General features: G+C 35.6%; 1 protein-coding gene across 6 annotated transcripts in view; it reads right to left on the bottom strand.

Annotated features, from left to right (window-relative positions):
* Positions 1-24,960, bottom strand: part of IL1RAPL1 (interleukin 1 receptor accessory protein like 1) — a 1,345,156-nt gene that overhangs the window by 511,952 nt on the left and 808,244 nt on the right. The window lies entirely within an intron of this gene.

The following is a 24,960-nucleotide window of genomic DNA, read 5'->3' as shown; positions in this document are numbered from 1 at the left end:
CCTAAATTTCAAAAATATATTTAAAAATATATTCCTGGTTACTTTTACATTCTAACTAGATTTTTCTTCGCTTTTGTCAACAACGGAATAATGTAAAGAAAGTTGAAAATATATAAATTTAGTAGTATTCCTCGCCACTCTTATGCAGCAATCCCTGAGACATTACCAGTAAAATAACGCTTAGTGCTAAAACATTTCTTTGTCTTATCTTCCCAGTAACACCCCGGTGCACAACTCAAGGGGGCACGATTTACATAGAATATCATGTGAATGGTATATGACAGAATTGTGATACTTGGTGACCCTGTGTGATTTTGGCATTTTAAGTTTCATGGTAGATGGTTGAACATGTGTCTGTAATAGAAATTCAATCATTATTTGAATATGAGGCATGAAGAATTGAATATCCAAAACAAGTATATAAAAAATATGGCGGACTTCCCTGGTGGTGCAGTGGTTAAGTCTCTGCGCTCCCAATGCAGGGGGCCTGGGTTCGATCCCTGGTCAGGGAATTAGATCCCACGTGCATGCCATGCCTAGGAGTTCGCATGCCACAACTAAGAAGCCCGCATGATGCAACTAAGGAGCCCACCTGCCACAACAAAGACCCGGTGCAACCAAATACGTAAATAAATAAATATTTTAAAAAATATATCAAAATTAGAGAGTAAAAGCAGTTTACCATTACATATATATTAAATTATCAAAATTTTGTGGGACAAGGATTTGGGAAGAAATTGGCTGGGCAGTTCTCACTCAGCACCTCTCATGGGACTGCAGTCAAATACCAGGTGGGGCTACAGTTATTCGAAGGCTAGACTGGGCTGGGTATCCAATATGACTCACTCACAGGACTGGCAGTTGATGCTGGCTGCTGGCGGCTGGGGCTGTCAAATCGAATGCCTACCTGTGGCCTCCCCGGCATGGTGGGCTCAGGGTAGTTTTATACATGGTAGCTGGTTTCCCCCAGAGTACACATCCCAAGAGAACCAATGGCCTTTTCTAAACTAGCCTTAGAAGTTATATAGCACTCTGGCCTTATTATATTGATTAGAGCAACCACAAGCCTGCTCAGACTTCACATGAGTCAAACACTTTTGGAGCCATGACTATATTAATTTAAGCCTCTCATTAAATTCAGTTAAAATTTCATCCAGAATGGGTAGTTAAGTTATTCTCAAGTAAATTCATTTTTAAAGCTCCAAGTAAGCTGAGAAACAGAGGACAAAAAGGAAAAAAAGAAAATAAACCAAAATTCCTGACCTATTTGAAACCTAAAGATACTGAAGGATCTCTAGGCATCTAGGTGGCCATAGGCTGTCCCTAATTGGGTTTGCTTCTGCAAGCACTTTCATGTGTACTCAAATGAGTAAAGCACAAAGTGAGAAGTTAGAAAGTTAAAATATATCACTTTTAAAGGCATTTCTTTTTTTTAATTTAATTTATTTTTTATACAGCAGGTTCTTATTAGTTATCTATTTTATACATATTAGTGTATATATGTCAATCCCAATCTCCCAATTCATCACACCACTACACCCTACCACCAGCTCCCCTCCCCGCCACTTTTCTTTTTTGGAATTCACCAATATTTCACAAGAAAGTTCACTTCTTTTCCCTAAATCTACATCAACCAATATTGTATGCATTATGAAGGCTAGGTGCTTATCACTCTTTGTACTGATAATGTCTTTCTTTTCATAAAGCCTGTGGCATTCGTTTAGTATTTCTTGTGTGAATCTCTCTATGCATTTGTTAAAAATAAAGTAGAAAATAAATTTTAATTATTTGAATTGCCTCTAAAACGTCTATTTTTCTAATCACAGGCCAATGTGGTAGTTAAAATTTTTAACATTACCAAGATGAAGCATATCTATTTCCAAAACACCATCTTAATCCACATGGCTGAATATTTTATTTTATGCAGGTCGTCTACAGCGAAGTGAAATGCCAAACTTAATATTAAATGTCAAGCGCCAACACAACCTTCTCTTTATACTCAAGGGGAAGACCTCTGATGTACCCCAGGACTGTTAGATCAATTGTGTCCCAAATACCAACAGACACATATACACGTGGCTGTAGAGAAACTATTCATTTTCTCTGTTCTGGGGAATCTCCTGTGAGATGATTCAAGCCCATCTATCACATCGCTAAGGAAGAGTTTTGAGGCTGAACTAACTAGGAGGATAGAAACTGAAGGGAAGTCAGTCAATACCCATTGTGGCTGGTCTTCACCACCTGGGTGTGCTTCAGCTGGCCTGGAACTGTCAACCCAAACTGCAATTACTGACCTTGCTAGAGGCTGTGGCTCCCTGGAGGCAGTGGGGAGAGAGGGAATGATGGATGCTCATGGTGTTTTCTACAAACAGGAGGAATAATTATGAAGTATTCATGCTGTCACAACTACAGTGCTGGGTCTCAGGAGGATCATAAGATTAAAATCGTTAGATTTTGGAATGAAAATAGGTTCAGTGAGAGTTCACTTCAAGTTCTCATTAAAATTTTTATAAGAGAGAAGGAAAAGCACATGCCTTTATCACAGAGCAATTATAACTTATAAGCTTGGTGACAAGCAGTATGAAAGAACTCCCCAAGCAATATTTTATTTCACGGAGCTGTTTTTCCCTTCAAAACTATGAATATAGTTTCACTATAAAAAGTTCCATTTTGTTGGTCGTAAACAGTATCATACAATTTTGCAGTATGCATGCCTACAAAAAAGATGCTTTACTTATATGCACTAATTCTCTTATAATACACCTATGTGCACTATTTTATATCTGAGACATTCTAAAAATCTTTGTGATGAAATTTTATCAATGATTTTATTTTTATACAAAAATTACCTTTTTAAACTAAAATATATCCTCCTATAACAATATTCTATAGTTTTTGGACAGCATTTCTGAGGTGTGATTTACATACAATAAAATTCACCATTTTAAGTGTTCAGTTCAATGAGTTTTAGTAAATTTATACATTTGCACAGCTATCACCACAACCCAATTTTAGAACCCTTCCGTCACTCCAGAAAGTTTCCTCATACCCACTTGTAGCCAATCTTTGCTCCTTACCCCTGGGCCCAAGGCACCCATTGATCTGGTCTCTGTCATTCTAGTTTTGTCTTTTCTGAAAATTTCATATAAACAGAATTATATAATATACAGTCTTTTGTGACTGGATTCTTTCACTCAGCAGAATCTCCTCGGAGATTCATTTATGTTATGATATGTATCAGCAGTTTATTTGTTTTTATAGAGCATCATTCTATTGTATACCTATACTGTATTTTATTTATCCACTCACTAGTTAATGAAAGTACAAAGAGTCTCCAGTTTGTGGCTGGCTGCTCTGAATAATTATAGTCTGAACAATTAAGTGCAAGTGTTTGTATGGACATGTTTCCATTTATCTTGAGTGGATATCTAAGTGTGGAGCTGCTGCGTTTTATAATAAATGTACATTTCAAAGTGGCTATACTGATTTACATTTGCACCGGTAACGTGTGAGGGCATTAGCTCCTCTACTTATATGCTAATATTTAGTACTGTCATTCTTTTGGATTTTAGCCGTTCTAGTGGGTGTGATGCGATATTTCAATATGATTTTAATTTGCATTTCCCTAATGACTAATGATGTTGAATATCTTTTCATGTGCTTATTGGTCATTTGTAAATCTTCACTGGCGAAGTGTCTATTTGAATATTCTACCTGTTTTCATATTGGGTTTTCTTATTATTGAGCTGCATACATTTTCTAGGTTCTAGATAAAAGTCTTTTATCTGATATATAATTTGCACATACTTTTTCCAAGTCTGTGGCTTAGTTTTTCATTGCCTTAATGATATCTTCTGAAGAACAAAAGAGTTTATGTGGATGAAATTTAATTTATTAATATTTTATTATACTGTTCACCCTTTTGGTATCAAAAGAAGCCTTGGCCTGCCCCAAGGTCACAGAGATTATCTCCTATGTTTTCTTCTAGACATTTCATAGTTTCATCTCTTATCTCTAGTATTTTTTATAAAGATTTATTTATTTGTCACAGACAAGGCTGATATTTCTAGCTGGTAGGTAAGCAGTTATTTATGTCTGGCAACTGGTTTGATGGGTCAGTGACTAGGCAGTATCACCTGTAAACTACTTTAAATATAATTTCTAATTGTATGTAATAGTATTTAACAGACAAGTCACACACTTGATTTAGTATACATATATGCAGGAATACATCAAATATCTATAATTCTTACTCCACACTTTTATAAAAAGAGCTAAAGGATGGCATATCTCAGGATTCAGGTCTGTGGTATGGGTGGTTGTTTAGAGGAGAAAAGAGTAAGAAGAAATGGGACATGGCATTTACTTGATACAGTGGGACACAATAGCTGCAGGGAGAATTTGCCCAACCACAGGCTTGATGGTTATGAATCAATATGATGGGTCATTACAATGCTGCCCCCAAAATATGAATTGCTCTAGTGAGAGTTGGGGCAAAAAGCTACAAGGCCTGAGATGCAGTAGGATCCAGGTAGGGAGTTACAAACTAATGTCAGGGGAGCTGACTCTACTACTTGCAAGTTCAAAGAGGCAACTATTACAAGATAGCAAGGTCTGGAAGCATTGGGCCTCAGGAATCTAGGCAAGGTTTTTGTCTCCAGGAGATGACTTAGCCAGAAGACAGGGTTCAAGGAAGACAGATGTTTTATTGAACAATTTTCTAGAAACAGGAACCAAGCAGACAGTTAAAGGACTGCTGCATATGGTGGAACTAAAGCTTGGGAATAACTTAAGTTCCTGGTTGTTAATCATTAAAATGTTACAATTCACTTTAACAGCCCTTATTTCCAAATCGTCTTGCCCCAATAAGCAGGGCCCTCATTATCTCCCTTGTAAGCTATTATGATAGTCTTCTAATCTGTCCCATTGTTCACAGTCCTTCACTTCTCTAAGGTATTCCGCACACCATTCCTAGATTGACTATCTTCAGGTGTGGTTTCTATAAAATCTCCCTGCAATATAAAATATTTAACAGTTTGCCATTGCTCATCAAATTAGGCTCAAATTCCTCATCCTAGCACTGAACACTGTCAAAAATGAGCAAATCTATATTTGTACATCTAGAGTTACCATGATAGAACGCTTGGTGTTCATAACAATTCTACTTCTTAAACTCTGCATATTCCTTCCAGCAGAAATCACAATCTCAGCTCACCAAAATCCTCCCGGCCTTCAAGCTTGTCCCAAATGCCACCTCTTCAACGAAACACTTCCCCATCTCCTAAAGTTGAAACTATATTTTTCCTTCTTTCAACTTTTATGTTGTCTAGATCAGTGGTGGACAAACTATGGCCCACAGGCCAAATCAGTCTCATTGTGTCTTACTGGAACACGGCCATGCTCATTCATTTACCTGTTATCTGCAGCTACATTCATGCTGCAATGGCTTGAAGTTGAGCAGCTGCAACAGAGACCGCAAGGCTCAGAAAGCCAAAAACATTTACTATCTGGCCTTTTAAATTAAAAGTTTTCTGACCCCAGATCTAGATGATGCTGATCAGGGAAATACAAATTTTTATAACTAATTTTCCTAGTTAAAGAAAATATTTAAAATACAGGTTTTTGTAATATAATATCACCATGATGTAATCACCAACTATTGTTCACTTCAATGTTATCTGAGGTGGTCCAAGGATCCATGAGAACACTGTGTGTGTGTGTGTGTGTGTGTGTGTGTGTGTGTGTGTGTGTGTGTGTGTGTGTGTGTGTGTGTGTGTGTGTGTGTGTGTGTGTGTGTGTGTGTGATTTGACTACCCAAGTAGTACAATCCTTTTCACACACATTCTTGTATCAATCTGGCAGTGATCCATACTTCAGGATGTTGAATTAATTATTCAAATGTGTTACCTAACTTACTGCCATAAAATATTTATGGTGTATGACTGAACTTTTCAGAACAGAGGCAGATAAAAGCTGGTATAAATTGCATAATAAAATTTTATTTTAATGGAATAGTTTGGGCTCAAGATTCTTCTGTAAAATAGTTTTTTTAATGCAATTTCAAGTGTTATTAGAAAATATTTTACTATATATAAATAATGATCAAAATATACATGTATGTAAATGTTCTTCCATTCCCCTTAGTTAATCAAAACGAGTCAATAAAAGGTCAATAAAAAAAGTGGGTGGTATTAAAGCTTTGGAAAGCTTGGAGACTTCTGTAAGAGATAGGACCCTTTCTAATCTCTGCTGGCCATGACTTTGGTTGTTGTTGCTATTGTATCCTCTGCATCTCATATAGTTCACAGCATTTAGTTGTGGTTCAATACATAATCTTTTAAATAAATGAATGATTCATTTCTCCATTTTTCTATTCTATGACTTGGGAAAATCCTGGTGTAACACTTCCAAGTAAACAACTTTCCTTTAACCGAAGTCTTAGCTCATATTCAATCACATGCTACCCAACTGAGTGGCACCAATACAAGTTTTCTAGCAGTTAGCCATGACTACTAGCACATCAGTCTCCCTGCACCCCTGCCCCCCAGCAAACTTGCCCTGACTTCGGCAATGATTATTAGCCAATACCATTTACTTCTTTCATTTCTTAAGCTGAGATCTCTGAAAAGCAAGATGTTGTGCCACTTCCAAAAAGTGCAACAAAATATCTGAACGAATGATGTTGTAAGGTGTTTTAACTCCAGGGATACAAGAAAACATTTTCTTTTTTCCTTTGGCGGGTAAATGTGGGATTTTATACATAGGAAATTTTGTTTCCACAATTTAAAAAAACTGGTCAGGTAGGAAAGAAATACTTTGGTTGTTTGTTTTCTATTAATTTCATCAAATCAGGGAAATTTTCAGTGATACACTGCCTTTAAAGGGATAAATACATTTCATTGCATGTCTGATCTAAAATTCTGCAAAGGCTCATTATCACCCAGTGAGTGGTATCAGTGTTTTGTTCTAGACACACATTCATCAGTGATGTGAATAATTAGAGAAGGAAAGAGTGAAGTGATGACTCAGGATTTTCTTTAACATTTTTTTCTCTCATAATTTTCACTTTTTTAATTAAATTAAAAGGAGAAATGAAGTTACTTTTAAATAGGAAATTAAATGAAGAACCCCATGGTAATGCAATAGAAATGTGTTTTTTTCTTAATTAAAAAGACAAAGGCCATGCAATATGAAAATGTAAGGGCCTCAATTATGAACTCACATTATATATTTGTGATAAAACTTTGGATAACTACTTAATTAAATTTATATTTTGTTATAATTTATATTAACCCTTATCCAGATTTCTGGGGTAGGGGCAATTTTAAATATGCTCCCCTAAATACCACAGGACTTTTACATTTATTTTGATGCTCAAGAGTAAAGCCTTTCTAGGTAAAAGTTCCTCTGCTTCAACACTTTCATATAATTAAAAATTAACACTGCTTCTTTTCCCTTTGAAAAAGTCATTGAAGTGTATATTATAATTTGAGTTTAAAAAAAAGTTCTCTTTCAATACTTCAGGTAGCACTCAAAGCTTAAGAAACACTTTTAGTCATTCTAGAGATAACTGTTGGGATTCTGTTTGGGTTAAAACAAGAACCAAGAAAATTTATTGAAAAGGAAAAGTCTATAAAAGATTTTATTAAAAAATATGTCACAGAAAAGAGAGATGTAAAAAATGTCATTAGTTGTGGTCATACATCTCTGGCCAATGTCATCTATAGTTGGATTCTATGGCTTTTCATTGAACAGAAGTAAATTTTTTGAGCCTTCACCGTGCTTCAGATGTCAGGATCTCCCTCTCTCCTGCCTTCCACCTCCACACCAAAAAGATGGAACTACCAATTTGCTGCTTTTGCCTGCAGATATTCATCTACTATGCATGTCAAGTTATTCTTGCTTTAAAGTGGAAACATGAAAGATTTTTGAGTGGGAGAGAAGGGAGCCTTATATATACTCACTTACTTGGTGATGGCATCTTTCAATGATTTTCTAGCCATGTTTATCATAATCTTTCATTCCTGATGGTTTTGTTGATTACTGAACAATTTTACTACCTGATTTTTCTATTTTCTCCTACACTTCAGATTTTTTTCTATTGATTCCTAGTTACTTTCCTGGTTTCTTGCCCATTTTTGCCCTTCTGCTAGTATGAATGTATACTTAGAATGATGCTTGTCTGTTTAGTTTAAACTTCTCCTATCTTGCTCTGACATGTGGTACACACATTGCCCTAATTCAAAAATGCTCACCCATCCCCAACTACTAATCCACTTGTTGGCCAATTTTGATATTCAGTAAGGGACAGGCTAAGTCTCATGCCTGTCCAATAGTCTGTTCATCATACCACCAGCTCCAACTCTAATCCTGCTACTTTCCAACTTGGGTAGACATACTACAACGTGAAGGCTTTTCAGGGAGTATACAAACATAGATATATTTAAGGGAATCCATTTCCAGATCTTCAGCTTTTGGATATATCTAAAATTGATCTGATAGTATGCCTGTGATCAGCCTTGCCTCTTTCCTAATCATTTTTCTCTGAATTTAAAAAAGAAAGTTTCCAGAAATAAACCCATGTATATATGGTCAACTAATATTTGACAAGGGAGCCAAGAACACTCAGTAGACAAAAGATAATCTTTTCAATAAATTGTGTTGGGAAAACTGGATATTCTCATGCCAAAGAATGAAACTGGACCCCTATCTTACACACCATTTACAAAAATTAACTCAAAACAGGTATTGCTCCAAGGAGTAAAACCCTCCAGGACACCAAACAAAGGAATTATTAGAGAATGCATTGGTCCTTTGAAAGAGTCCACTGAGAGCATTTCTTAAAGAAATATTAAAAGGGATAGACCCGTATTTTATCTGAGAAACAAACTATGGGAAAATCTCTGTCTCTGTCTCAGACTATCTTACTTTAGGACATTTTCCATAAATCAAATGAGTATTTCAACAAGAATGTATTTATAGCACATATATCATACAAAAGAGCATTATGTTCTTTGGAACTCTTTCAATATACGATGAAATGTTTTATATTTAAAATGTGAGAGAGATTACATAGTTTTTCCAAATTCCTTTAGAGTTCTTTGAGGAAAACAACTCGAAGACCACTAGAACTTCTCAACCATAATTGCACAAAAGAATCACTTGAAGTTGCTTTAAAAAAAAAATACAGATATTCAGGTACCACTGGGGAATCTCTGAAGCTAGGATCTGGGCCTGATGATAACATTTTCTAAAAGCTCCCCCGGGTGATTATCCCTTGCAGACAAGGTTGAGAACCGCTGCATTGTGATCTACTACTAAGGATGATCTTATAATCATTTTTTTGAATGTTATTTAATTTATTTTTTTACACAGCAGGTCCTTATCAGTCATCAATTTTATACACATCAATGTATACATGTCAATCCCCATCGTCCAATTCATCACACCACCACCACCCCCGCGGCTTTCCGCCCTTGGTGTCCATACGTTTGTTCTCTACTTCTGTGTCTCAATTTTTGTCCTGCAAACCGGTTCATCTGGACCATTTTTCTATGTTCCACATATATGCGTTAATATACAATAGTTGTTTTTCTCTTTCTGACTTACTTCACTCTGTAGGACAGTCTCTAGATGCATCCACGCCTCTACAAATGACGCAATTTCGTTCTTTTTTATGGCTGAGGAATATTCCATTGTATATATGTACCACTTCTTCTTTATCCATTCGTCTGTCGATGGGCATTTAGGTTGCTTCCATGACCTGGCTATTGTAAATAGTGCTGCAATGAACATTGGGGTGCATGGGTCTTTTTTAATTATGGTTTGCTCTGGGTATATGCCCAGTAGTGGGATTGCTGGGTCATATGGTGATTCTATTTTTAGTTTTTAAGGAACCTCCATACTGTTCTCCATAGTGGCTGTATCAATTTACATTCCCACCAACACTGCAAGAGGGTTCCCTTTTCTCCACACCCTCTCCAGCATTTGCTGTTTGTACATTTTCTGATGATGCCCATTCTAACTGGTGTGAGGTGATACCTCATTGTAGTTTTGATTTGCATTTCTCTAATAATTAGTGATGTTGAGCAGCTTTTCATGTGCTTCTTGGCCATCTGTATGTCTTCTTTGGAGAAATGTCTATTTAGGTCTTCTGCCCATTTTTGGATTGTTTTTTTTTTTTCATATTGAGCTGCATGAGCTGTTTATATATTTTGGAGATTAATCCTTTGTCCGTCGATTCGCTTGCAAATATTTTCTCCCATTCTGACGGTTGTCTTTTCGTCTTGTTTATGGTTTCCTTTGCTGTGCAAAGGTTGTGAAGTTTCATTACGTCCCATTTGTTTATTTTTGTTTTTATTTCCATTACTCTATGAGGTGGATCAAAAAAGTTCTTGCTGTGATTTATGTCAAAGAGTGTTCTTCCTATGTTTTCCTCTAAGAGTTTTATAGTGTCTGGTCTTACATTTAGGTCTCTAATGCATTTTGAGTTTATTTTTGTATATGGTGTTAGGGAGTGTTCTAATTTCATTCTTTTACATGTTGCTGTCCAGTTTTCCCAGCATCACTTATTTAAGAGACTGTCTTTTCTCCATTGTATATCCTTGCCTCCTTTGTCATAGATTAGTTGACCATAGGTGCGTGGCTTTATCTCTGGGCTTTCTATCTTGTTCCATTGATCTATGTTTCTGTTTTTGTGCCAGTACCATATTGTGCTGATTACTGTAGCTTTGTAGTATAGCCTGAAGTCAGGGAGTCTGGGTCCTCCAGCTCCGTTTTTTTCCCTCAACACTGCTTTGGCTATTCGGGGTCTTTTGTGTCTCCATACAAATTTTAAGATTTTTGTTCTACTTCTGTAAAAAATGCCATTGGTAATTGGATAGGTATTGCATTCAATCTGTAGATTGCTCTGGGTAGTATAGTCACTTTCACAATGTTGATTCCTCCAATCCAAGAACATGGTATATCTCTCCCTCTGTTGGTATCCTCTTTAATTTCTTTCATCTGTGTCTTATAGCTTTCTGCATACAGGTGTTTTGTCTCCCTAGGTAGGTTTATTCCTAGGTATTTTATTCTTTTTGTTGCAATGGTAAATGCAGTGTTTCCTTAATTTCTCTTTCAGATTTTTCATCTTTAGTGTATAGGAATACAAGAGATTTCTGTGCATTAATTTTGTATCCTGCAACTTTACCAAATTCTTTGATTAGCTCTAGCAGTTTTCTGGTGGCATCTTTAGGATTCTCTATGTATAGTATCATGTCATCTGCAAACAATGACAGTTTTACTTCTTCTATTCCAATTTGGGTTCCTTTTATTTCTTTTTCTTCTCTGATTGCCATGGCTAGGACTTCCAAAACTATGTTGGATAACAGTGGTGAGAGTCGACATCCTTGTCTTGTTCCTGATCTTAGAGGAAATGCTTTCAGTTTTTCTCCATTGAGAATGATGTTTGCTGTGGGTTTGTCGTATATGGCCTTTATTATGTTGAGGTAGGTTCCCTCTATGCCCACTTTCTGGAGAGTTTTTATCATAAATGGGTGTTGAATTTTGTCAAAAGCTTTTTCTGCATTTATTGAGATGATCATATGGCTTTTATTCTTCAGTCTGTTAATATGCTGTATCATATTGATTTATTTGCGTATATTGAAGAATCCTTGCATCCCTGGGATAAATCCCACTTGATCATGGTGTATGATTCTTTTAATGTGTTGTTGGAATCTCTTTGCTAGTATTTTGTTGAGGATTTTTGCATCTATATTCATTAGTGATAATAGTCTGTAATTTTCTTTTTTTGTGGTATCTTTGTCTGGTTTTGGTATCAGGGTGATGGTGCCCTCACAGAATGAGTTTGGGAGTGTTCCTTCCTCTGGAATTTTTTGGAAGAGTTTGAGAAGGATGGGTGTTAGCCCTTCTCTAAATGTTTGACAGAATTCACCTGTGAAGCCATCTAGTCCTGGACTTTTGTTTGTTGGAAGATTTTTAAGCACAGTTTTAATTTCATTACTTGTGATTGGTCTGTTCATATTTTCTATTTCTTCCTGGTTCAGTCTTGGAAGGTTATACCTTTCTAAGACTTTGTCCATTTCTTCCAGGTTGTCCATTTTATTGGCATAGAGTTGCCTGTAGTAGTCTCTTAGGATGCTTTGTATTTCTGCGGTGTCTGCTGTAACTTCTTTTTCAGCTCTAATTTTATTGATTTGAGTCCTCTCCCTCTTTTTCTTGATGAACCTGGCTAATGGTGTATCAATTTTGTTTATCTTCTCAAAGAACCAGCTTTTAGTTTTATTGATCTTTGCTACTGTTGTCTTTGTTTCTATTTCATTTACTTCTGCTCTGATCTTTATGATTTCTTTCCTTCTGCTAACTTTGGGTTTTGTTTGTTCTTCTTTCTCTAGTTCCTTTAGGTGTAAGGTTAGATTGTTTACTTGAGATTTTTCTCATTTCTTGAGGTAGGCTTGTATAGCTATAAACTTCCCTCTTAGAACTGCTTTTGCTGCATCCCACAGGTTTTGATCATCGTGTTTTCACTGTCATTTGTCTCTAGGTATTCTTTGATTTCCTCTTTGATTTCTTCAGTGATCTCTTGGTTATTTAGTACCGTATTGTTTAGCCTCCATGTGTTTGTGTTTTTTACGTTTTTTCCCCTGTAAATGATGTCTAATCTCATAGCGTTGTGAACAGAAAAGATACTTGATATGATTTCAATTTTCTTAAATTTACTGTGGCTTGATTTGTGACCTAAGATGTGATCTATCCTGGAGAACGTTCTGTGCGCACTTGTGAAGAAAGTGTAATGTGCTGGTTTTGGATGGAATGTCATATAAATATCAATTAAATTTCTCTGGTCTATTATGTCATTTAAAGCTTTTCTTTATTTATTTTCATTTTGGATGATCTTCCCATTGGTGTCAGTGAGGTGTTAAAGTTCACCACTATTATTGTGTTACTGTCGATTTCCTCTTTTATACCTGTTAGCAGTTGCCTTATGTATTGGAGGTGCTCCTATGTTGGGTGCATATATAATTGTTATACCTTCTTCTTGGATTGAGCCCTTGATCGTTATGTAGTGTCCTTCCTTGTCTCTTGTGACATTCTTTATTTTAAAGTCTATTTTATCTGATATGAGTATTGCTACTCCAGCTTTCTTTTGACTTTTATTTGCATGGAATATCTTTTTCCATCCCCTCACTTTCAGTGTGTATGTGTCCCTACATCTGAAGTGGGTCCCTCATAGATGGCATATAGTTGGGTCTTGTTTTTGTATCCATTCAGCAAGCCTGTGTCTTTTGGTTGGAGCATTTAATCCATTCACGTTTAAGGTAATTATCCATATGTATGTTCCTATGACCATTTTCTTAATTGTTTTGGGTTTGTTTTTGTAGGTCCTTTTCTTCTCTTGTGTTTCCCACTTAGATAAGTTCCTTTAGCATTTGTTGTAGAGCTGGTTTGGTGGTGCTGAATTCTCTTAGCTTTTGCTTGTCTGTAAAGCTTTTGATTTCTCCATCGAATCTGAATGAGATCCTTGCCAGGTAGAGTGATCTTGGTTGTAGGTTCTTTCCTTTCATCACTTTAAGTATATCATGCCACTCCCTTCTGGCTTGTAGAGTTTCTGCTGAGAAATCAGCTGTTAACCTTATGGGAGTTCCCTGGTATGTTATTTGTTGTTTTTCCCTTGCTGCTTTGAATAATTTTTTTTTCTTTAATTTTTGCTTGTTTGATTACTATGTGTCTCAGCGTGCTTCTCCTTTGCTTTATCCTGTATGGGACTCTCTGCGCTTCCTGGACTTGGGTGGCTATTTCCTTTCCCATGTTAGGAAAGTTTTCCACTATAATCTCTTCAAATATTTTCTCTGGTCTTTTCTCTCTCTCTTCTCCTTCTGGGACCCCTATAATGCGAACGTTTTTGCGTCTAATGTTGTCCCAGAGGTCTCTTAGGCTGTCTTCATTTCTTTTCATTCTTTTTTCTTTTTTCTGTTCCACAGCAGTGAATTCCACCATTCTGTCTTTCAGGTCACTTATCCGTTCTTCTGACTCAGTTATTCTGCTCTTGATTCCTTCTAGTGTAGTTTTCATTTCAGTTATTGTATTGGTCCTCTCTGTTTGTTTGTTCTTTAATTCTTCTAGGTCTTTGTTAAACATTTCTTGCATTTTCTCAATCTTTGCCTCCATTCTTTTTCCGAGGTCCTGGATCATCTTCACTATCATTATTCTGAATTCTTTTTCTGGAAGGCTGCCTATCTCCACTTCATTTAGTTGTTTTTCTGGGGTTTTATCTTTTTCCTTCATCTGGTACATAGCCCTCTGCCTTTCCATCTTGTCTTTGTTTCTGTGAATGTGGTTTTTTTTCCACAGGCTGCAGGATTGTAGTTCTTCTTGCTTCAGCTGTCTGCCCTCTGGTGGATGAGGCTATCTAAGAGGCTTGTGCAAGTTCCCTAATGGGAGGGAATGGTGGTGCATAGAGCTCGATTTTATAATCATTTTGAAGTCATCAATCCTAATATATCTCCCTATGTAATTCTGTGGCTGTAGTAATTGATAAGTATTGTTCTCTTGGTAACTACTAATGTTGAAACTAGACTATAACGCATGATAACCTAAAAATCCAATTATTTATGTGTCTTGGATTTTTTTTTCCTAGTTAATACCTGCTTGGCATATAATCATAAGGTCATATATACCTGCAAACAAAAGTACATTTTACTTGACATATAGGCATTGTGAACTAAAAGTATCTTTTATTTCCTGCCTTTAAAGTAATAGTCATAAAGACAATATTAAGCCAGGGTAAATCATTCTTCCAGCATTTATATCGCGTCCAGCTTCTCATTATGTGGGGAAAATAATCTGTATAAACTCTCAAAGGGACACACTCCACTGCTTGACAAGGGTAAAATTCACAGACCCATTGTGGAAAGTGGCACAGTAGTTCTTTATTCGTAATTGCTCCTTCCACTTAATAGGCACTCGTTCGAGTACCTAAAACACATTTGTCCTACGTTTCTGCTGGCAATGTAAAGCTTAATTGTTACTTCCAAAAATATTTATGGAGCGTCCACCCTGGGCCTGACATTGCTGTAGGTGCTTAAGATACAGTTGAGAATGAAACAGACAAAAATCCCTTACTGAGCTTGGAGAAGGTGGTCCCTACCCTAAAGTTAAAACCAAATGTTAAGAAAGCTAGACTATCCATGAGGGAAGAGTATGTCATGTTTTTTATTGCTAACTAAAATTTGTGGAATTGATTGATAAGTCAGAAAAATCTTCCCTAGCCCCACCTAATTGTCTTCTAAATAATTCAATAAAAGATAGGTACACTCCCTGGCATTAGCTTCAAGGGGACTGCCATCCCAGAGAGACATTTTCTCACTGTCCTGTTGCAATATATTTCCCACAAATGTAATGAGTGACTTCACTGGAGTGGGCACATTTTCTATCCCAACATTTTACTGCCTAAACCTGAGTGAGAATCAGCTCTGGAAAATTAATCTAAAACCCAAAGAGAAGTAATTGGAGAAGAGAGACAATTTCTTAAGTGAAGCAAATTACACACATATCCTACAGTTTAATATTAAAAATAGTAAATTTAATGCTGCTTTATTTATAATGATAGCTTTACTCTTTTAGAGATGGAGATTTTTGACACTTGATGAGATCTATTTGTTATCTTGGTTTCAAAACTCCCAGGTTATTTTTAATTACTTGATATTTCTTACTTTGTCATCTTGACTTTGATTAACTGCATAACTTTTTCCATGACAAGTGTTTCTCTTCTTCTTTTATGAAGTATTAATCCATATCCTGGTATGCATAATAAGCCTTAGAACAATTCTGCATTGAAACTTGTATTCCTTCCTTATTAATACAAATTACAGAACTAATGGAAAATATCATATTTATTAAGTTTATTTTCTGCTCTAATTTTAAATTAATTTTCTTTTCTGTTTAATCAACAAATACCCTTTTGTTCTGAGTAATGAGCAGCAAAATTAGTACTGATATTAATGTGGGACCACTATTTTCACAAATACATTTTTAACAGCAATGTTACTGCCTCGGTCTGTCTGTCTGTCTCTCTCTCTAGACGGAGAGAGAGACAGACAGACAGGGGAAGGCAGAGAGAGAGAGAGAACCAGTTCAAATTCCTAAGTAAGAACAAATGATCCCTTAGAGATTAATTCATAAAAGAATTCAATTCTACATCCCAGATCACAATAAAATTATGATTAAAATATTTTAAAAAATCTACTATAGTTCTTTTTTCCTATCAGGCATAAGGTACACATAAACATTTTCCATCTTATATATAAACTGATTTTCCCTATCTTTTTGCACTTGCCTCCTTTGAACTTGATTGTTTCTCACCAATTATTAATGTCATTGTGATCCCTTAAGATAAATACCAACCCACCACCATGTAATTTGCTATCATACACAAATACTGGCACCCTATGGAAAGTGGTAAATAAATATTTTGGAATTATTTTCCAAGTTGATTTGACATAGTTCAGGAGCTATTTTCTGAGAATTGCTCCCAGATTTCTATTTAAGGTACCGACAAGCATGAATATATTTAAGGTGGTTTTGAACATGAAGATGCTACTTCATTTTAATGACTTTCACTTGAATTAAACATTAATATAAATTAAATGCTTCAGAAGAAATATAAAATATAGAAATGTACAATTAAAAAAAATTTTTGAATGATTTGATATGCATTAACTATTTGAGGCATAAAGTTACATACATATCCATTTCTACTGCTTGCTAGTTGAAGCTATATCTCTTTATAATATATAGTATATGAAAAATATTAGATCATGGGTCAGCAAACTGGCCTGTGGGAAAAATCTAGCTCTTTCCTTATTTTTATAAATAAAGTTTTATTGGAACACAGTCATGCTCTTTTTATTACGTATTGTCTGTGGCTGCTTTCATGCCTCAACAGCAGAGATGAGTAGTTGTGACAGAGACCACCTGGCTTGCAAAGCCTACAATATTTACTCTCTAGCCTTTTGCAGAAAAAGTTTGCCCACCCCTCTATTAGATAGTTGAAAATGTATGTGTATGCATATGTATGTGTTTCTCTTCCTGGTGTCTTTAAAACCCATCACATCCTCTCAACACACTGAAGCCATCTCAGCACTTATTAGATGGTAAATTATTGAATTTTTTTCCTCTAACACTAGCTAAATATTCCTAATTGATAACATATTTTCCCATTATGCTAAAATGGACTTAGATTTGTCAGCTTAAGCCCTCATTAGAAAGCCAAAGATTTGGAAATTTTCCTTTCTACCTTGACACTTTCTAACCAGTTTGCATTTCCCAAGTCATTAAGCTCATGATAGTAAAATTGCTGATACTGTCAAGGAAGTAGAAATTGAAAGCTAAAAAGCATACCAGCTGTCAAGAGAATTCCCTTAATACAGATTTCTTCCCCTGACTCTTTTCTCCTTTCATTTCTTTATCATTTCTTTCCTCTTTTTTCCTTTGAGTCAATTAAATATGTTCTTGTTTTCAATAGGAAGAACACCGGTACATAAATAAAGTGTCTTATAAAATAAGATTACTTTATTCCACCTTATATTCTGTATGTGTGTGTACGTGTAGGTGTGTGCATATGTACACATAAGTTAGTCTTGTTTAAAACAAGCTTTGTTTATTGGTCAACATTGCAAAATGTTTCTTCACTATTAAGGGGAGATTCCCGGAAAAAAAGGGATACATTACTACTAGCACTTCACCCACAAAGCCCAATTTAGATTTAGCAAGATGTTTTTCACTGTCCAGATATACTGTTAGAAAAGCTGGGGGAATTTACAAAATGACTACCTGGTGGGCATGTTTAAAAGAATCTGATTAAAATTACTATTTTAGCTACACCTTTAGAACAATACATCCATATCTCATAGTGAAAATGGTAAATCACTGCAGTATCTCTTATACTTTATGTTCTCTCCCTCTCTCTTACTCATTCTCTCACACATACAGACAACACTCAAACACTCATACTTGCACATTACTGCTACCCCAATCATTAAACTGCCAATACTCTACTTTGACCCAGAGGATGGGTTAAGAGCATCATTCTTAGGAATACATCTGGGTTCAAATCCTGGCTATTTCACAACCCCACCCCACCCCCAACCACATAGCCATTGATCTTGGGCAAGTTATTTACCAATCTCTGTCTTAGTTTCCTCATCTACAAAATGGGAGGAAGAGTACTTCTCGTTGGATTGTTATAACTGTTAAATAAGATAATACCTGTTGTTATGGACTGAACGTTTCTGTCCCCCCTCCCAAAATTCATATGATGAAGTCTTAACCCCTAATGTGATGGTATTTGGAGGTGGGGCCTTTGGGAGATCACTAGGTTTAGATGAAGTTATGAGGACATGGCCTTCATGATGAGATTAGGGCCCTTATTAAAAGAGAAAGAGATACCAGAGCTCTCCCTCTCTGACATGTGAGGACACACTGAGAAGGTGGCTACATGTAAGCCAGGAAGTGCCCCCGCCAGAAACCAAATCTGCCAGCACCTTGATCTTAGACTTCTCAGCCTCTAGAATGATGATAAATAAATGTCTGTTGTTTAAGGCACCTATACTATGGACCTAAAGACAGTCATACAGAGTGAATTAAGTCAGAAAGAGAAAAACAAATATTGTACAGTATCGCTTGTATGTGGAATCTAGAAAAATGATACAGATGAACTTATTTGCAAAGCAGAAACAGAGACACAGATGTAGAGAACAAACATACAGATACCAAGTGGGGAACGGGGGATGGGATGAATTGGGAGATTGGAACTGACATATATACACTATGATGTATAAAATAGATAACTAATGAGAACCTACTGTATAGCACAGGGAACTCTACTCAATGCTCTGTGGTGACCTAGATGGGAAGGAAATCCAAAAAAGAGGGGATATATGTATACGTATAGCTGATTCACTTTGTTGTACAGCAGAAACTAACAAAACATTGTAAAGCAACTAAACTCCAATAAAAATTAATTTTAAAAAAAGGCACCCATCCTATGGAATTTTTTATTCGTAGTTTTTCTTAGATAAAATATACATATCACATTGTGTGAGCTTGAAGTGTACAATATGTTGATATGATACGTTTATATATTGCAATATGATTACCACCGTAGCTTTAGCTAACACCTCTAACACTCACTTAATTATCATTTCTTTTTTGTAGTTAGAACATTTGAGATCTAGTCTCTTAGCAGCTGTGAAGTATATAACACAGTATTGTTGATTATAATCACTAAGCTCTACGTGAGATCCCCAGAAATTATTCATCCTGTAGTTGCAAAGTTGTATCTTTTAATATCTCCCCAATTCCCCCAGCCCCCAGCCCCTGGTGACCACCATTCTACTCTTCATTTCCATAAATTTGGCTTGTTTAATTTCCACATATAAGTGATATTATGCAATATTTGTCCTTCTTTGGCTTACCTCACTAAGCATAATGCCCTCATGGTCTATCCATGTTGTCACAAATAGCAGGATTTCCTTCTATTTCGTGGCTGAATAATAGTCCATTATGTATGTGTGTGTGTATCTCTCCTGTTAGAATGGCTATCATCAAGAAGACAAGAGATAGCAAGTGTTGGTGAGAATGTGGAGGCATCAGGTAATCGAAAATATATCTGCATTCTCATATTTATTGCAGCGTTGCTCACAAGAGCCAAGATATGGAAACACCCTGGGTCCATCAACAGATAAATGGATAAAGAAGATGTGGTATATACATACTATAGTATTTAGTTATAGCAGCCCGAGCTGAGACAACTGCAAATGACAAGTTCTATACCTTGTATATAGTAATGCTTGGCAAATGTTAGCTATTACTAATTCCCTCTGAGAAGTGAAATACCTAAAAACAATTTTTAAATGCCTTTTATTTCTCAACTATCCACTGCATATTTTTCTTCCTTTTTTGTGTGTTCAGTTTCATGACTGTTTCTGTATTTTGTTTGTCAATGAGTCTCAGTAAATATTAGTATATGTTTAAAATTATTGTTACTCTAATTCTTCACATTTTGGACTAGGCCAGTCAATAGATTTGTATTGGCTGGTGATAAAATTTTCTACAATCTCCATAATATGGACATAGAATTTCAAAGTATTATTTTTCTTAGAAAAGGGCCTAAAACAATTCAATATTTGAGAATAATTTTGCCTTAAGATTATTTATAGATTTTAGCAGGGAGAATGAGACACATTTAAATAACATTGAATTTCATGGCATTAACAGTTTAATAGTCCAGACTTTCTCACTTTTCTCCAACTCTAATTTCAACCCTCTCACAATCTATTTCAGAGGAATCTTTCTAAATTAAGTGTTTAGGCAAAATCTCAGTGGCTCCCCATAACCAACAGGATAAACTTTCAACCTTCCCCATGACCTGGTTTTACTCCAACTCTCTCCACTCAACCTCCAAAATTAACTTCTATTAACCTTGGCTTCAACCAAGCTGGCCCACTACTGAACTTCAAATGCATTACTTATACCGCAGCAACCTTGCTCGTGAAGGTTTCTCTGTCCAGACCACTTTGATGTCCTTTCCATATATAAACTCAATGTTCATGGAAGTCCTGCCAATACAATGAAGTCTTCCATGACTATTCAAATATGTGCTAGGTATTCCCTTTCATTAATGAGTGGATTTCTTATTTATACCACCAACCTTTGCTCTTAGTCATCATTCATTAATTCTGCAGTGGGTATTGAGTGACTCCTGTATGCAACCTTGCTTGTGAAGGTTTCTCTGTCCAGACCACTTTGATGTCCTTTCCATATATAAACTCAATGTTCATGGAAGTCCTGCCAATACAGTGAAGTCTTCCATGACTATTCAAATATGTGCTAGGTATTCCCTTTCATTAATGAGTGGATTTCTTATTTATACCACCAACCTTTGCTCTTAGTCATCATTCATTAATTCTGCAATGGGTATTGAGTGACTCCTGTAAGCCAGAATCCCAATTTCTTTCAATGATATATAATATATACTATGTTTTCTATCATTGAGGAGTTTAGATATGAGAAAGTCAACAATTGTACTGCAGGGTAATACCTCCTAAAACAGAGTTGTGTCGTTGGAGCTCAAAGGAAGAGCTTTGTTGAATGAAACTATTCTAAGTATGGACATTTGTGACATAATGTTATAAGAGCTCTTGCTCATAATTGCTATAATAAAGTCCATGAGATGAGATACCTGGCTTTCATTGAATTCTGTAGTAAAACAAGTAATGCTAAAGCAAAGTTCTGGGACCCACAGCTACTGTCCAGTCTTTAATATCAATGCTTCAAGTACCAAATTATTCTAGATGGATAATTACAAAAATATCTTACTGTGAAAAGTACTAGGACAATTATAATAAATATAAAAATGTGAAATTCATGGATAAACACTAAAAGTCATATACTTTTGAAGAAATAAATTATTTTGATTACTTTTGGAAGGCAGTTAATGAAACATTTTTTTACATGAGTTTCACTTAATTGTCTCAATATGAAACTGTGAAAGGCAGCTTCACAATGAAAACTAATCAAGTGGAAATTCTGTTTTTATAGGCAAGAAGAAGCATCTCTTTGGGGGAGTGGGAGTGTTTCCACAGGCACTACATAATCAAACCATATGAACATAAATGAGGACTAGGCCATGCAAGTTTGACGTAATAGCAAATATGGACAAGTATAGATGGATCATGGTTTTCAAGATTAAAGACTTTTTAAATGCTTAGCTCATTTTGCTAACTTAAACTGAGAGTCCACAATAAGAACAATAAAAGATGAATATTCATTCCAAATCACATCATGTAGAACCTAGTTGTTTTAAAATTATATATAGGACTACAGCTAACACCACTGCCATGATATATAGAAAAGTTAAGAGTAAATTCTGAGTTCTCATCACCAGGAGAATTTTTTTGTCCTTTTTTTGTTTCTTTTTTTTTCTTTTTATTGTATCTATATGAGAAGATAGATGTTAGCTGAACCTATTGTGGCAATCATTTCACAATATATGTGATTCAAATAATCATGCTATATATGCCTTAAGCTTATACACTGATGTATACATATTACCTTTCAATAAAACGGAAAAACCCTCAAAAATTTTGTCACGTGCTGGTGCATGTTTAGCAACAGTTTCACATTGTGTGGGGGTGATTTGTACCATCTGTCAGGTCCTGTGAGTTGGTACAAGTTGGCTCCAGCCTAACACTGGTTTTAATGTTGTGAGACCATTCCAAATGAAACTTAGTATTCTGTCTTGTGAAAATGGCTATACTCTGAAAATATAACTAGGTTATATTTAACTAGGTTTCTCCTAGGGTGTACTACGTGTATGACTACTTGTATGTTGCTAAATGATGATTAATATGTTTACTGCTATGAATTGTCAGGTATATTAACCCTAAAGAAGCATTCCTTCCAAGTATCACCTTACAGAAAGAAAACAGCTACCTGAAATTAAGGTATGTGTTGTCGCTTAGTCATCAGACTATACTGGCTATATATGGATTAATCAAGACTTAGGAAATATAAGAAATAAAACTGGCTCTTATTTTTAGATGATTAATTAATATAGCATATATTAGTCCTTTTTTCCCCTAAAAATGGTTTCATTAGCTTTTAAGCAGAATAATCTAAGCACTGGCTCATACACCTCAATTTAGGAGTCAGAATACATAACATGACTTATTAAAAACAGATTACTAAAAATGCCCATCAAAGTTTTGTACTTGTTTGCTTTTTTTTTTTTTTTTTTTTTTTTTTGCGGTACGCGGGCCTCTCACTGTTGTGGCCTCTCCCGTTGCGGAGCACAGGCTCCGGACGCGCAGGCTCAGCGGCCATGGCTCACGGGGCCCAGCTGCTCCGCGGCATGTGGGACCTTCCCGGACCGGGGCACGAACCCGTGTTCCCTGCATCGGCAGTCGGACTCTCAACCACTGCGCCACCAGGGAAGCCCTGTTTGCTTATTTTTTTTAAATCACAGATGTAATAAAATGAAGTTCACACTCATCAGGGAGGATTTTAACATTTCTCAATTCTTCAATGTTTAGCCACATTGCTTTTTTGTTTTTCAAGATATGCCATTGTTTTGAGGGATCATAAATTTCAAAGAGAGTTTTATAATTTAAAAGATATACAAGGCAAAAGATCTTGAGACTCATTTGGTACTGTATAATAAATTTTAGATAACTGTACTGCTTTCAACTATTGTTTCAAAATAAAAGCAGTATTCACTCAAGTGATAGTTATTTCTAGTTCAATTTTCTCTCAGTCAAAACAATTTTCTATTAGTGTATTGAAATTATTAAAAATATATTTAAGTGGTTTTTAAATTGATTTTGGAATTAATAAATGATACTTGAAAAACAGCAACTTCATTACAAGAATTATATCTTGGTAAAGGATCATTTTCCCTTTTTAAATCAAAGGCTCATTGTTTTTAACTTTTAAACAAGTTAAAACTTGTTTTTAAATTCAGAAATCTAAACTTTTAGGCCACATGTTTCAGGACCCATATGTATGAACTAGGACAGAGAATAACTAAATAACTAAAATATCTGACTCACATGAACTTAAATAGCTATTTTTTAACACTTGAAACTATTGCAATAATTTTATACAGACCAGAATCTAAATATAGCCAGATAATGGGTCAGGTAGAGGTCAATAATAATCTACTTAATTGGAGATTTTCTTGGATAACAGCTACCTCTAAGGAATACCAACACATTTCTCGATGCAATTCCATTTTTAAAAACAAAGGCATTTCTGTATAATATATAAAACTTCTAACTCAGAAGCAGCAAAGGCCTGACTCTTTTGGTGAAAAGGGAGCTAATGGCTAGGCCAGCGGGGTTCCAAAAGAGATAATGGTGTCCTACTGGTAAGTAAAACTTAATGCTGTTCCAGAAAGTCAGCAATTGATTTTCTGCTCTTTAGTGGGATTCCCTTCTCTTCCCAAGAGTGAACCTAAGCAGTGTGGAGAATGGAGTGTTCACTTTTTTAAAGTCTATTAAATCTTTCAGAACCATTGTGCACCTTTCAGTGCACAGAAAGAAGTACGGCATTCTGTTGACCTCATAGTAAACTGTTTCATGAACATGTCCAATTCTAATACTGGGATGGCCAAAAAGTTTGTTCAGGTTTTTCCATAAGATGTTACGGAAAAACCCAAATGAGTTTTTGGCCAACCCAATATTTATATCTGAGGAATATTCCAGAAAAGAGAGGTTCACATGACTAGGTACAAATGAATTGTCTATTTTTACACAGCATAACTTTATTGGGAATTTACTGCTTCTATTTACCCACAAAGAAGCACAATATGGGCAGTACCAGTGCAATCTTCTAGCAAAACCAATAAATGTACTTCATCTTTGACCCTTGAGGGCCACTATGAAGAAAGGAAAGCTGGAATACATTCCCTTTTTTCCAGTACTGATCCCAATTAGTGTTCATTGTGATAGTGTTTTCATCTTTTGTTTTTTTTTCTCCCAGTGTGGGTTCTTTCACATCAGGAAGTGCATCACATCTTTAATTTACCTATGCTACAGAACAGCCATCAGGGAAAATGATTTTCAGTCATTGCTATCTGGTCTCAACTAGATTACAATCAAAGGATTGACTGTACATACACTATGTACTTTTCATTTATATATTTTCTTCAAACTATTTCATGACTCTCTTTTTGAGATCATCATAATTATTAATAAAATGAACTACATCTATATAAATGAAGTACAGCACCCTGCTGAACTCATTGTATGAACCTGGAACTGCTCATTCACAAACCTGACTGGGGAAATATTTGTTCACATCCCCTTTTGTCCTTAATAGTTATGTTCTATAGCAAAACACATCAATTTCCTAGATTAGTGTGATAGATAAAAAAGTCATAAATTCTTCTATTTCTGCATG

The sequence above is a fragment of the Stenella coeruleoalba genome, assembly GCF_951394435.1.
Source record: "Stenella coeruleoalba genome assembly, chromosome: X".
In the NCBI taxonomy this organism is placed as follows: domain Eukaryota; kingdom Metazoa; phylum Chordata; class Mammalia; order Artiodactyla; family Delphinidae; genus Stenella; species Stenella coeruleoalba.
Note: the sequence above shows the minus strand (reverse complement) of the source record. Positions and strands in the feature narration are given on the sequence as shown.